Source organism: Mustela nigripes, chromosome 16 (genome assembly GCF_022355385.1).
Source record: "Mustela nigripes isolate SB6536 chromosome 16, MUSNIG.SB6536, whole genome shotgun sequence".
Lineage (NCBI taxonomy): Eukaryota > Metazoa > Chordata > Mammalia > Carnivora > Mustelidae > Mustela > Mustela nigripes.
In genome coordinates this window covers 20,768-36,017 of record NC_081572.1, presented here as the reverse complement: position 1 = coordinate 36,017, position 15,250 = coordinate 20,768, and the positions used below count along the sequence as shown (strand labels likewise).

At 60.2% G+C, this 15,250-nt stretch overlaps 1 long non-coding RNA gene across 1 annotated transcript; it reads left to right on the top strand.

The window, feature by feature from the left end:
* The first annotated feature begins 5,848 nt into the window (after positions 1-5,848).
* LOC132003481 (uncharacterized) lies at positions 5,849-14,983 on the top strand. Its single transcript, XR_009400215.1, has 3 exons — positions 5,849-5,983; positions 6,892-7,035; positions 13,764-14,983. It is a non-coding gene; the product is annotated as an uncharacterized LOC132003481 (long non-coding RNA).
* The last annotated feature ends 267 nt before the right edge of the window (positions 14,984-15,250 follow it).

Here is a 15,250-nt window from a genome sequence, read left to right as displayed (position 1 = left end):
CACAGGAAAGGCGAAAGCGGACTTCTGAACCTCTCATGATGCTGCCGGTGGGGAGCAGGCCGATCAAACCCTTCGCTGCAGACACGCTCCCTTCTGACACGAGGAGGGGTGGTCCGCGAGCCCAGAGGGCAGAGGGGACCACAGAGGGACACGCGCAGGCCTGGGCACGTAAAGCTGTCTGCCTGCTGGGTTTGGAGATTGTTGGGAGCGGGTGGCTCCCTTTTCTCTTCATTTCCGCCATTTTTGAAGGGAATGTCTCTAACCATCAATACGTGCCTGTTCCAACCGTGTATTTTGGGAGCAAATGACTTGTTCTTGACGTGTTCTCGGATGGAGAGGAAGTACATACCAGGAGGGAGCATTGATTTGGGATTTGGGACTTTTGAACGTATTGGATTTAGATGACACTTTTTTGGATTTCAACCTTATGTCGTAATGTGTGTGACTTGTGGGGAGAGTGGGCTGGGGTCAGTAGGACGATGGCCATCCCCACCCCTGACTCTGGTCCGGTAGTCTGCGTCCCAGGGAGTTGCACAGGTATGACGAGGGAAGGGCTATGCGGGGTTACGGGGCTGGGGGCTGGGGGTGCAGGGCAGTCCGGAGAGCGAGGGAGGGAAGACATGAGGCTGCATGTAGGTCAGGGTGGAGACTTGAAGGTGGGGGAGGGGTGGGGAGGGGAGGACCGGGGCCTCTGGGAGCTGGGAGAGGCAAGGAAGCACATTTGGGTTTCCGGAAAGAAGGCCATCCTATCTTATCGACCCTGGTGTAGCCCAGTGAACCCCATTCTGGAGTTCTGAGCTCCGGAACTGTAAGGTAATAAAGTCGTGTTAATCGTGGTAAGTGACTGCAGCGGCCACAGGGAACTCATGCCGAGGGGGAGACCAGCCAAGGCAACAGTGAGGCAGGGCCATGGTGGCTGGTGACGCGGGCCGGGGGCAGGAAGTAGGTGTCCCGGAAGCCCCGGGGCCAGCCTGCCCTGGACGGGGCGTACCCATCTGTACCCATGCTGCTGACCCTCCAGGACAAGGGCGGGAGGCTGGCCCTGGAGTCGGCGCAGTGACAGGTGTTGCCTGGGTCGGAGGGTTTCTGGTGGCCCGGAGGAGGCCAAGGGCTTACTGGGGAGCTCTGAGGTCCAGAGAGGAGCCGGCGCCTGCAGGACTGCCCCGGGGGCTCAAGTTGATGGCCGGTGCGGGGGTGGGGTGGGGTCACCTGTGTGTGGGGGGGAGAATTGCTGGGGTCTTGTCCCCAGGCTGCGGAGGCCCTGACGCGTGGCGTAGCCTCCGCGGGGTGCGCGTGGGGGTGGCGTGGGACAGGCACGCCGGAGCCGTCTGTGCCTTGGCTCATGGGCATTAGGAGCTCCCCTGTTTCTCTCCCCCTCCACGTGCTGCGGGGTTGGAGGACGGCGCGCCCTCCGCCCGAGTCCAGGAGCACGGCAGGAAGCCATGGGGACCTGCGGTGACACACGGCGACATCTGGCACACGCGGCTTCAGCATTGTTGGCTGGACGTGCCCTACCCTGCTGGCCAGTTTGTTCCCAGTTAGACAGACACCCCAGCCCATCTGCTGCTGGGGGCCCCTCCTCGACGCTGAGCTCCCTCTCAGTAACTTCTAAACCATGAAGGGCGTGCGGACGACGGCCCCGCGGGCCGCAGGGCACGAGTCCCCCACGGCAACTTCTCCAGGGGTCCCGCCCGAGAATCCTGGGGTCCTGCAGCTCCCACCCCAACGTTAACCATCTGCTGGTGCTTTTGGAAACCAGGGCTGGGATCACTTGGGGACACAGGCCCGCAGGCGGCCATAGAGTCCCACCTGCCCCTGGTGAGCCCTCGATGCTCAGAGACAAATCCCTGGGGTCCCCAGCTCCCTTCCATTCTGCCGTGTCCTTGGGGAGTCACGGAGGCATCTGTGTTCTCCAGCCATTTGAACGCTTAGCAACCGGGGCCCCCTGAGCCTTCCTCCGTCCCGCTGTCTTTGCCTCGAGAGCCCTTAGGGTGGGTCTTCTGGTCAGAGTGGACTCTCCCACCCACGGTGCACCTCACGTCGCGTCTCCAGGGACCAAGACATGTCACAGCTCTCTGTCTGTCTGTTTGATCAAGCTGAGTCCACTTTGGAGTCCCAGTTCCCCTGAGAGAGTAGACATGTGGATTTCAGGCAGCCGGGGATGCACCTTCCTGGTCTTGAGGACATTTTGGATTCTGTGTCTCCCCTACCATGGCCCCCTTCCTTGCCCTCCTCCTCACTAGGGCCAGGAAGGCGAAGTGTCCTTCCCTGGTACCCTTCTCACTGTGGCCACTTGGCACCTGCGGACCCCAGCCTGCCCTGGCCTAAGCTTGGCAGCAGCATCTGCCAAAGGCCTCGTGATCGTGCTGTTATGTCCCTGCCGGAAGGTGTCCTTACGGACCAGGATCTGCGTCTGCTATAGAACAGGGCCTGGCCCACCGTCAGGTAAGAAGAAGAAGCCACAGAGCAAACTCGTCTCCTCACTGACATGTGGTCGTGGCGTTACAGACACATACACACTCTCCACCTGGGCCCCTTGGGAAGTAAGGAAACTGAGTCTGTGCGAGCGGTCCGGGTCCTTTGGATTTAATCAGTTGGTCTGACACTCGAACTCGGGTCTGCTGGGTTTCAAAGCCCATGTTTTCACCCACTGTGGAACCCAGCACACACACAACACAAACCCTTACGCGTCTATGTCAGCTCCTCTGTCCTGTCTGACTGTCCAGCCATCCGCAGCTGCTACACCTTTCTGTCTGTCCACCTACCGTACAATCAGATACACAGACATACACACACACATACCCCTCAGTCCTTGAAGGTCCTGGCATCCGCCTGCCCTAAGCCTCACCCACCCCCGTGTCCGCTCCAGCCCTCGGATGGCCATCCCTGCCTGCCGTGCCCTCTGGCTCCTGAGTGAGTTCCCTGTTTTGCTGGCTCCACTCACTCCGTGCCTGCAGGATTAGGGCCTTCCTCTCAAAGAACTTCACTTTGGTGCCCATTCCCGCCAGTCACCATCCCAGAGATGGTCAAGCCCAAGCTGTGGAAAATGCACCAGCCATTCAGGTCCCCTCGCCGCAGGTCCCCTGCCGAGGGGGCTGCTTCTCTGCGAGGGGCTGGATGGATGTAAAGAGACGAGGTTCTTCTTCTCACAGCTTCACGTCTGCGGCAAGGTTGAAGGTGGCAGTGAAGAAAGTCCTGAGGCCAAGAAAGGGCTTTCCATCTTGGCCTCACTGTGCCAGCACAGGCCTCGGTGGGGCCTCTGTTAGTGTCTCTTGGGATGAAGGCCCTGATCCTGGGTCCCGACTCACCTGCACAGCCCCAGCTGGTTGAGAGTCCTGGAGCTGCTGGCCAACGTGGTGGCTCTTGGGGAATGCTGGTCTTCTGAGGGCGGCCATGGGTGGGGCATCCTTCGGGTCAATTAAAACATTGGCTCACGACATCTGTTGCATATTTAAGTCAAAGGAAACTTCTCAGGTCAACCTCATGCATTTTCTGCTACAGAAACAGCTTTTGTGGAAAGCACAACTAAAGCCGTTGTTCTGTTGAATGCCCAGGTCTGAAGGTGAGTTTCTGGTCTGGGGGAGCTTCTGTTCTCCTTACTCTGGCCAGCCGCGTGACAGGTGACCCTGAAGCACTGTGCTTTCTGTGAAGACGTGCTCAACAGTGCGCTAGGGGGACAGGGTGTGTGTGGCAAGTTGTGTGGCCGAGGGACGTCCCCCCACCTCTGGTCATTTCCCTGCCTGTCTGTCCTTCTTAAAATCTCTTCCATCTACAGAGGGACATGGGGTCCCAGAGGCTGAGGCCACAAGCGGGGAGCCAGGCCCTGCTGGGACAGGAAGAGGAGAGGACAGGCCCGGGCATAGCCATCCCTGGGACCTTAAGCCAGTGGGGCCCTTCCATGTGGCAAGGGTGGTGGGCCGTGGGGGCATAACACGGGGTGGCTGCCAGGGAGCTCCGTCCACAAAAGCCACCTACCAAAGGCACTGGTGGGTGCCTGGGTGTTCCCGGGAAGCCTGACCTCAGTCACAGGCCTCTGGGCCACCAGAGGCGGAATTGAGCCCTAATACCTCCAGAGGCCTGTGAGCCCCCAGCCTGTCGCAGCGGCCACTTGGAGTGCTGGGGGGCCAGAACCCTCTCTGGGGTGGCCACCATGTCAGCGGGGGCTTCGTCTGGAGGTGTGGCCATGCCTGCCACCTCAGTAACATAGCCCCAGAAAGGGGTGAGTGGCCCTTCTGATGGTGCTTCCCAAATGGAACGGGAGTTAAGGCCAGTGGTGTCAACTCCACAGAGAAATGGTGGCTGATCCCCAACACCTGTGACCGCCTCCGTGATAGCGTCACACCCAGGGCGGTGGGTCTAAAAAAGATGGAAACTTATGATCACATTCCCCCGCCAGGCTGGTCCCAGGTGCCCAGCTGCGGAGTGGGATCGACCTGTGCTCCCCAGCTGTGGGGGGGATTCTGGCGTGGGAAGAGTCGTTCACAGCAAGGGAGCCCTGGCAGAGTTGCTCGATCTCCAGCCCCACCCCCACATTTGCCCCTGTGCCCTGTGAGCCCATACAGCCAGCCGTGGCTGCATAGGGCTTCGGAGCCCAGCCTGGTGCACCTGTGCAAGCACGCATGTATATGCCCACACGCATGTGCAGAAGTGTGTGTCCGTGCACGTGCTGGAATGCTTCCGAGAACAAGCAGCCCAGGAACGCGGGGGTTGGACAGGGCGTGGGCCGTGCCTGGGGGTCCCTCCCTGGGGCCGTGTGGAGGTGGCTGGGGCTGAGGCCACAGGAAGAACCTACTGCCCCGGGAGTGTGTGTGGGATGCTGTTTCTCATAGACTTCATTTCCTGTTTTAACTAAACATGTGAATGTCCTGGAATAAAAAACTGTTGGGTCCCCATGGGCATGAGTGGGATTGCTGGGATTGAAACCCTCTTCTGCTGCTTGTGCCGGAGACCCTGGGGTGTGGCCCTGGCCGTGCGGCCGCGTCGCTCCCTGTGCACCCGGCTCCGTTGGGACTGCCACCGCGTCCTCCTTCAGGCCGGCCTCAGGGGTGGAGACTCTGATGAGGGTTTTTGCCCCACAGCCCTCCTCTGGAGTGCCCAGACCCTCGGCTTTCCCAGCTTCCTCACTATCTCTGGGCTCCCTGAACGTCTTCTCTCGCCCTCTGGAGGAGCTGCCTGGGAGCCCTGACTGTGTACTGCCCAGGTCAGGAGGTGAAGATGGCACCAGAGGCCCTCATGCTTTAGGGTTGGGTCACCCTTGGAGGCTCCCGAGGATAGACCCTCTCCTCAGAGGTTCCGGAGACAGCACTGGCTCGCCGGCGGGCCCCTGGTGGTCAGTCAGGCCTTGCTCTGCTCTGGCAATGGTCTTTCAGACCCTGGCTCCTGCACAGATGGGAAGGACCTGAGGGCCCCTGGGGCTCTGCCTGTGCGTGTCCGCAGACCCCCATGTAATGCTGGGAGGGTCTGTTTCTGCCTGGAACGTGGCCTCAGCTGGAGCTAGGGGCTTCTGGGTTCAGGACAGAGTGGAGGCCAAGGAACGAGGAGGCCCAGGCTGCACTGGAGGGGCCTCCAGGCAGGGGTAGGGGAGCACGGCCCACAAGGGCAAGGGGCCAGGCTGTGTCTCACCCCCAGAGGCATTCGGGGCTGGTGTATGGGCACTGCTGTAGTGACAAGGGCCTATTCTAACACCACGCCCGTCCCTGGGGCCCGAGTAGGCCTGGCAGGTGCCCAAGCAGGGCCCCACGGGGCCCATGGCCTGGTGAGACGCCAGCTGCTTTCAGACATTGGCAGAGCCCGGCATCTGCCCCGCCCAACCCAGGAGATGGGCATGAAGGTGCGGCCAAGCCCAGCGGGTCCAAGGGTACACCCTTTGGGATGAGCTTAAGAGCCACTTCCCAGGAAGTCTGTGTCCTTCGCAGCCTGGGCACCTCGCGGGTGAGCTGGGCACGACCAGCACCGCATAGAGCCGGGAAGGAATCTGACTCAGGTGAGGCTGGAGGCCTTCTGGGGCTGAGCCGGGCGTGGGAGAGCAGTGGGCTTTTCTGGCTGCCGGGTGAGATTGAGGGCAGGGTCAGGGCAAGAATCCAGAAAGACCGCAGATTTGCAGGGGGTCATTCACCTTGGGCATGAGAAGCAAAGTCTCATGGGACTGGAGACCCCAGTCCTACTGAGGTTGTGTCAGCGTCGCTGAAAATCCTGCCTGATTGTGGGTCACAAGCCCAGGGAGGGGCAGGAGGAGCCTGGGTGGATGTGGGGCATGGGCTGGGGGCCTGGGTGGGGCCAGGAGTGGAGTCAGGACAGAGGCCTTGTCAGCCCGGGCCTTTGTTTCTTCGGGGAGGCCAGAGTCTTCCTCTAGGGACGGGGAACCTGAGATGGGCTCCGGGGTGGGAATTCAGGCGAGTTTGCGTTCAGCTGGAATGTCAGTTTGTTGTTCTTTGTTGGACTTCAGGACCACAGGCCAGCGTCGCCTGGCCTGGCAGGGCGGTCTGCCAGTGTGGGCTCCTCCCCTAGGGCAGGGCTGGTCACAGCCCGTGAGGAAGGAAGCCCGAAGCTGCAGAGGCCCCAGCAGCTGGTGCATATGGAAGGATCCACGTGGCCTCAGGAGGGAATCTCAGTGGCCTGGTCCTCTGACATCCAGACCCCCTCCCTCCAACCTGGGGCACCCCTGGCACTCACCTCTTGGGGCTCCCCCAGTCCTCCCAGCCCCTATCCCAGGGCCTGTGGTCACTGTCACGGGAGGAAACTGGGGCCCGTGTCTTTGGGACATGACCCCAGTTTGTGGTCATTCTTTGCGGACACACCCCTAGTGGGGATGAGAGGCCGCCTTCAACCTTGGTTTAGAGTGGGGAATGGGCTCTGGGCCACGTTAACTTAAATGGTAATTGACTCTTAAAGTTCCAGGACCATGTCTGAGGCCTCGCCAAATCCTGCCTGCCCTTGGTGGCTCTGAGACCTGGTTCATCTGAGAAACCGGGTGAGGTGGACTGGGGTGCCCTGAACTGGGGTGAACAGGAGGCCAGACTCCCTGCACTCACTGAGGTTGGTCTGCAGAGGGGTGGGCACTTGACGTCACCCAGGGGAAGAGCTGTGCCTTCTGCTGGGTGGGGTGGGGTGGCCATGTGGGTGGGTGGCTATGTCCCCAACCTCTGGGTCACCTCTCCTGACTCCCTCCCCTCAGGGATGGCCCTCTGCCTTGGGTGGGGCTGCGTGTGCAGGAGCTCTTCCTTAGACCAGGCATGGGCACACCGTGGGTGCTTCAGCAACCCATCCAGGAACTTACCCCACGAGTCCATGATTAGGGCAGTGTTGGGGTCATTAAGGCCTGCCCCAGGGCAGCTTGTGGGGGGCGGAGCCAGTCTTATCTGCCGGGTGAGCAGGAGCGGGCCAGGCAGTGGACCGACTGTGGGAGGGAGAGAGAGAGGTGGGGTCTGGATGTGGGAGGCCCAGGCCAACAGGGCCCTGGCACCCTTGGGGCCTCCACCCTCCAGCTGGTGAGTGTGTGCCGGAGCTATGTTCCCAGGCCACCAAGTGGTGGTGGCCCCGTGGCAGTCCTGGTCCGCTTCTGGGACAGAGAAGGGGAAGTACCCTCAGTTTGTCCTTCTCCAGCCTGGCTGTGCCATGAAGACCAAGCTCAGTCAATGCCGCGAGAGGGGAAGTCATGTAGGCCCCCGAGTCCCGGGGGATGTGTGGGGTCCTGCGAGTTGCTGGGCCATAGGGGATGTGGTTTGGCCTGGAGCTGGGTGCCTGCGAGGCAGCGAGCACAGGAGACGCGGTCAGCCCAGGTGTTCAGTGTCCCTGAGGCTTCCCCACGGAGAAGATGTCAGGAGACAGACGATTGGTAAGAGCGGAGGGAAGGGGCAGCTTCTGGAGGTGTTCTGAGGCCCAGGTCAGAAATAGAGGGAACAGGAGTACAGGGTGTCCCCGTGGTACCGTGTCACACACCAGAGCCCCACACAGGGATCATCTCTGTAGGAGGGTCCACTGTGGTCAACTGTCCCAGGGCCATTCCTTACCCACCCACCGCTATACACTTGGCCTGTGGCCTCCGAGGCTCTCGATGGGCAGAGGACACTTCCTGGGAAGATCGGGCCCCACGATACCAGCGTGAATGAGGAGGGACAGTCAGCACCCAAGTGTAGGTCAGGAACCTGGGGCTGGAGGAAGGCTGGATGCCAGCCCTGACTCCACACCCAACCACTAGCCCCACACGCCTTCCCTGGAGCCCAGGAGCACTGGGCTGGAAAAGCACCTGGAACCAGTCCCACACCATTTCCCGGGGAGGGGGGGCCCCTCCTTGGACCCCGCTTCCTGACTCATGAGATGGGAACCCTGCCCAGGCCGCCCACCCCCGTCCAGGACAGTCTGAGCGCAGAGCACGTTTCAGAGGCATCTGGATGGAATAAGTGCCTTAGAGGGCGTACAAGTTCGGGATGAAACTCTCCGGAAGGCAGAGCCGCCGCAGCTCCTTCCTGAGATTTAAAAATCAGTCCCGAGAGAAGGGCCACGAATCTGTCCACTTCAGCTCCGTCCACGTGGCCACAACCCCTGCCTGTAGAGGGAGGAGCAAGCCACAGGCCTCACAGTGCCAGAGTATGGAGGGATGGGGAAGCTGCCTGCAGAGCACAGCGACGTGGGCACCCTGAGTCCTCTGCGTGGCTGGTCCCTCCCCGTGGCCGGGCCCATGCCAACTCTGAAGTGTCGTGGTGTGGTTCTTCATTGGTCGCCTTCTCCCTGTGTGAGCTCCCGGAGTCTCCGACCCTCTCTGGGCCTCCCTCTCTCGCCAGGTCCTGGTGAGCGTGGAGTAGAGGCGGCACCCCACCCCAGGCCTGCCCTCAGAGCCCCTCGGGGCAGCTGAATATGGGGTTTGCAGGCAGGGATGGCCTCCTTCCCAGGTGCCCAGCCCAGGGTGGCCCCCAGGCGTTCAGATGGGCTCTGAGCTTTCCATGACAGCTGGGTTTCCCAGAAGACAGAAGCTTGGGGCTTGTCCCCATGCGGCAGTTGTCAGGACTTGGCTGTGGCCAGCAGGGCATCTTAGACATCTCTCCATGGGGCTGGGGTGTTGGGATACGTGCATTTAAATTTCTGGTAGAGCTTCCCAATGCCTGATTTACACCCTCGCGCGCGCTTTGTGAACGTGCCCCTTTCTCTCATCTTACCGACACCGGATCTGGTCATCAAATGTTTTTCAACTTCTCGTTCCTGTGACTAATGGGGACTGAATGATGTGTTGTGTTCATTAAGATGTTTTATGTATTTTTTGTTCTCCTTTGCCAATTTCCGATTGGGTTATTGGTTTTTCCTTACTGACTTGTGGGTGCTGTTTACATATGATAAACCTCAACCCTCGGGCTTACCTTGCAGATACTGCTCCCGTCTCTTGCTTCACATTTCAGCTTTCTAGGGGGTCTTCTTCACTGCACGCAGGTCCTTGGATTTCTTGTAGTCAGCTCCGTCTCCTTAGTCAGTCGTCTCCTTAAGGGTTAGGTTCTGGTCTTGCCTGTTTTGCTGGGAGTGTGCACTTTCTTTTCTCTTGTAGTTCTTTCATAATTATACTTTTTGCCTTTAATCTCTCTGCGTTTATTTTGGGTATGGGGTGAGACAGAGTGGAACCATTTTTCCACATTAAATCTGAGATATCAGGAGCCCTGGAGGACTCAAATTATAGTGTAGGGGCTTGGAGCACGGCTCTGGGCTGGGCTTCCTGGGCTGCAGTCCATGCCTCGCCCCACACGGAGGGGGTGCTGGCCACTTCCTGACTCTGTTCCAGCCTCAGTTTCTTCTTCTCCAAAAGGCTCCTTGTGCCGACTGAATTAGCACCTCTGTGTAAACCCCTTGGGAATGAGTCAGGTGGTCTGACAGAGCCCACAGCAGGTCGTAGGGTCCCCCTAGCCTCCAAGCAATTTCCAGACTCTGGCGTTCTTATTGCTTCTTCCAGAAGACGGGAGGGGGGTGGGGTATGGCTGGGAAGGGCAGCCTCCAGGTGAGTGTGCCCAACACCTGTGTGCCCCGATGACCTCGGAATAGACACATCCCCATTGCTGGGGGCTTCTGGGGGGGAACACAGTCACCATGTGGTCAAGCCAGCCAGATTCTGACAAGTCTGGAGAGGTCCTGAGATCTGGAAGTGCAGATACGTTCATGTTTCTGCCAAGGAGAGAGCATGGAGCTGGGGACAGAAGTGGGGCTGCTCAGGTGTCCTTCGACTGATACCCCAAGGTCAAGCCTTCTCACCGTGAAAGCCAGGTAATGGACCAGCCTTCCCTGCTCTGTGGGTAGGTAGCCCAGGCATGCACTGCGAGAGCAAAATGTCCCATATTCTGGCACAGGTCATTGCCGGTCCCTGGAAGACTGTGTTCTGGGGGTTGGAAGCCCAGTGTAGATGCCCTCCCTGGGGGTGTGGCTCCTGGGGGACCACACCCTCGCTGTCTGGCCTGACGCCTGGCTGTGTTCACTGGGGCTGGCTTGGGCTGACCTCTGAGACCCTCATCCCAATCCTCCACATTCGCATGTTGCCTGTTTTCTGAGAACATGTCCCTTGTTCTCCGGACAGCCTCTGGGACTGGCCCCTGAGCCTCTACGCCTGCCTCCATCTCCTCTTCCCTGCTGCTTTGTTTCCCTGCTCAGAGCTGCCCAGCAGCCTGGCGCTTGCTGGTGGAAGACTGTTGTAAGGGAGCCTGGGGCTAAGAAAGTGGTAAAAAAAAAAAAAAAAAAGAAAGAAAGAGAAAAGAAGAAAAACTCGGTTGTTAATTTGGGCCCAAATGCGTGAGGGGAGAGGTTAGGAAAAGTGAGAGAAGTAGAGTCCCAGCTGAGAGTGGGGCCTGAGGGTGTGTGAGTTCTGGGGACCGGGTGACGACCCTCCCGGCCGCGACTGCGGGAGTGCGCCAGGTCCTCCTGGGCTGCTGGGGGAAGGAGCTCCCTCAGGAAGCAGGAGCCACAGACCCAACCACCTGGTGGGACCCCTTTCCTGAGCCGCTCCTTGTCTGAAAGAGGAGGGGATGGGCTGGCCGCCGACAGTGTCCCGAAGACTGTCCCTTGCCTCAAGAAGGGGCACTAATGGTGACCCTCGGCCCCTTGGTCGCCTGGCAGCCCTCCATCCCCACGGCCAGGAACCAGCCGTGATGCGTCCAGTGCTGGAAGACTGGCGTGAGAGCAGAGGGGATGCTCTTTCCTGAGATGGGCCTGTTGGGTCCCACGGAAGGAGGCCTTCCTGGTTTCCCCCTTTGCAGAATGAGTGGCATCGAGCCTACCCGACATTTCCAGCTTCATTAACTCTTGTCAGACGCTGCTGCTGAGGTGGGCTTCCCCTGCTGCTCTGTGGTGGTAAATATTGCTGAGCTGAGCATGGTTGCGACACTTTCCTGTAAAGTGAACTGAAACAGAAGTTCATGTCTTCCTCATACACGAAATACATAAATCAGTTAAAAATAGTTCCCGGAGCGGACGTGATGATGTCGTGGCTGTCACAGGAAGCACGTGAAGCAGGCTCATCCCCACACACAGGAAGGTGGAGGCAGGGTCCCTGGGCCTTGGGCGTCTTGTCAGGGGACTCTGGGAGGCAGGTCCCGCGGGCTCCTCCTCACACCGGGGCCGGGCGGGGGCCTCCGGAAGGATGGCACCAAGCCAGACGCGTGCTTCTGCTGGATGTTGGTTTCCTGGTTTAGACCTCCCGACCACCCGCTGGGGCGGCCCCAAGACGCACGTACGAGGGTCTGGCCAGCCCACCCAGCCCGGGGACACCCTCCCCTGGGGACCCAGCATAGCTGATGGGTGTCCAGGCTGGTCCGCTCCATGGGCCACCAACAGCTGTGGAGCCCATGTCCTCTGGGCCGTCACCTTGGGCACAGCCAGGCCTCGGGCTTACTTGGGAAGGTGAACACATAGATGACCACACTGAAGCTGCCCAGAAATGTCACCCCCATCCTAGGCAGTCCCTGGAGATCTGGGGGGTCGGGTGACCCAGGGTGTGGTCCCGAGTGACCAGGAGGAGGGTTACAGGGCATGGGCCAGGGTCCTCAAAGAACGCTAGGGATGCGGTCTGGTGAGCATCGTCCCAGCACAAGCCCGACGGTGCTCAGCACCAACCGGCCACAGGTTCCTCCCTTGCTGGGTGGGGGGCCGAGGTGGGTGAGCCCAGGCAGGGTAACAGCCGCCCGACACCAGCCAGTCAGCTGCAAGTCGCTGTTTTGAGTCTGAGTCAGCGTCGGGTGTGAACCTCAGGAAAACTCAGCTCACGGCGGACTTGAAGGTCTCTGAGGGGGGGGATGCAGAGACCGGGCCAGCAAGTGCGAAGGAAGTCCGACTGATTTCCACTCCTGCCACCCCGTTCCCTGGAGCGGGGGCACCTGCCTGGGGGACACGAGGGGGGCTGGACTGCCTGCCAAGCCCCAGGCCTGAGCAGGAAGGACACGGCTCCCCCTGGCCTCTCAGCCTGAGGCCCTTGGCTGTGGCGTCTGGTGGGCCCAGCTCGTCCCAGGCACCTCTCACGGACGTCCGGACGTCGGGTCAGCTCAGTCGAGGGTGCTGGGGAGGGGCCAGCCGGGGTTCGGGCCGCTCTGCCTGGGGAACAGGGTTGAGGACAAGGAGACTTGGCTATGGTGGAAGCATGTTTGGGAACACGCCCTTCCCAAGAAACCCCTAAAACGAACACCCGAGGGTATCCCTAGAGGGTAGCCCAGAAGCTCCAAAGCAGTTTTCTTTCCATATTTGGATCTAATAAAGGGTATTTCCCCCCAGTTTCAACATTTTCATAGGTCCTTAAAAGCTTGAGGGCTCTGTGCTCTGAGCTTTAGGGTCTGATGGCTAAAGGAACAAGGACTATCCAGCACTGCCCTCCTGCACAGGGGCCCTCAGACGGAGGAGGAGGAGCCAGCCCTTGTTTGCTGGCTTGGTCTGGAGCGGCCCAGCCTCTGATGTGCGAGCACACTGACGTCCGTGTGTGTGCACATTTGCATATGCACACACGCACACCCCTGCCTATGGGCACATGTGTACACACACAGCTGTGGTCTCCCTGCGGGGAGCGATGGCCGGGCCTCCATCTCCTGCTCCTGGGGCCCCCACCCTATCCACCCTGGGGCCCCTGGGCTCCTGGGGTCCAGGCTGGCTGTGGTCCCCCTGGGGTGAGGCAGGGTCAGCAGGCAGCTGGTCCCGAGTCAGTCAGACCCTTCTCCTCTGCCCCACCTCCAGGGCAGACTTCTTTCTGTCCTCTTATCCCTTGTGCCACGGGGCACCCTCCTCAGAGAACGGTCTCTACCGGCCGGGATGCTGATGTCCAGTTTCTCCCCTTGACCCTGCCTCACGCTCCTCCCTGGGTCTTTGAGTGCACACGTCCTAAATGGTCTGAGCTCAGGGAAGGGCTCCTGGGCTTGGCCTCTTGATGTAGAGGGCAGCTTCAGGTATGTGGGGTGCTTTGAATATTCCCAGCCCAGGCATCTGCATCCACCCAGATATTCTGGAGGAGCCAGGATTTTGGGGTACACACAGGGATTGGCTGACTGGGGGCAATCCCTTGGTTGGCTGGTGATTAGATGGTGTCAGAGTCCCCCCAGCATCTGTGATGGCTGAAAACCATCGCCAGGGGGTCACATCTCCCCCAGTCCCTCCTGCCGGGTAGTGGTGGGCAGGGCAGGTGCTGGGACCTGCTCCTGGCAAGCCCTCCTGATTGCACACCTGTTAGGCCCCTCCTGGGCCTGGTCTCAGCAAAGAGCCTTCCTGACCTGGCATTGGAACATGTGTTTGAGCTTGGCTGAGTGGCTTTCTCTTTTCAGATCTTCGAGTCAACCGTGAAGGAGCACGGAGCTTCGTGAAACATGCAAATGTCATCCTCCCCTACCCCATACTTCACAACTCTGCCCTGTCCCTGCTTGTCCAAGACGCCCACCTGGCCATGGACTTCACCATATGATAAATATATGCACGGGTGACTCTCTTTTTTAAAAGTTTAAATGACATAGCACAGCCCCTGAGCCCAGATATCAACCGTGTAATACTTCCCAGGCTTTCGCCTCCAAGCTGACAGCTCACTGCAAGGCCGCGCAGCTCAGAACCCCATCCCCGGCACCGCCCAGCGAGGGTTTGAAGGAGGACAAACTGCTTGGTAAAATGCGGCTGCCCAACCAGGAGAGAGCAAGGGAAGCCCTTTCTTCCTCGGCATCGGTTCCTCCATCGATTCTAGATCGCCAGACCCACACCTGCCCATGCCAGGGGCCACTTCCTGTGTGTCCTCAGGGACCAGTTTGGTCGCGGCCCTCACGTCAACCCTTTATCATGGGGGTCCATGCAGCGACGACTGTCTCTGCGCCAATCTGCGGAAGCACAGAAGGAGGAACTTCAGGCCGTGAAGAGAGAAGAGAGCTCTCCCCAGAGACTTCCTGCTTAGGGTGCACACCTGCTGCCACAGCCAGTACCCCTCGTCTTCCCTGGGCTCCCAAGGCTGAAGGCACAGCCCTGCCCCAGGAAGGAGGGGTTCACACTGGACCCCGTGCCGAGCGTCTGACAGGTCCTGGGGCATCGTGTCTGATCCTCTGCAGGGCAGGAGTAGACGTGGAGGAACTTATCCAAGGCCACACGGCAGGGAGTGTGACGGCGAGAAGCCTTCAGAGTCAGGACTGGCCTGGTCAGAGCAAGCACGGCACTGCTTGTGCTGCCTGACCACCTGTAAGGGCAGGACCTGCCTGGCTCCTGGTCAAGGGCTCTGAGATAGCATCGCGGTGGCCCAGTCCACCCAGAGCGGCCAGGAGCATCACAGTGGGGGAGGGGGTGGCCAGCGCGGGGATGACCCTTGCTCCAACTGTGACTCCCCCACTGTTGCCCCCAGAAGCCAGAACTCCACCCACATGCCAGTTTTCCTGGCAGAAGAGACCCTCTCCCGGCAACCTGGGCAGAGACACCCGACCCCCAACCTCTTAGAACGTTGTGCTGCCTCTCCTCAGCCCCCTCCCTTCCCGCCCCTCCCCTGCCCCCCATGCCTCCCCTGCCCCTCCCCCACCCCTCCCCCTGCCCCTCCTCCACCCCTCTGGCATTGGTCTGTGCTTCCAATATCTTCTTTCTGGGTGTGCAGGAGGGCAGGGCCTGGAGCCTGCAGAGGTGACCTCCAGGCGCTCTGGTTCTGCATGGAGTGGCCGCACGCTCAGAGGCACATTTTGCAAAGTGGGGAAGGGCCCCTGGGGGGCCAGGGATGCGCCTCCAGGCCCTGCCACCAACTGGGCCTTTCCGTCAAAGCACCTGTTCTCCCTGCGGTCTCTCTAGCGGGAGC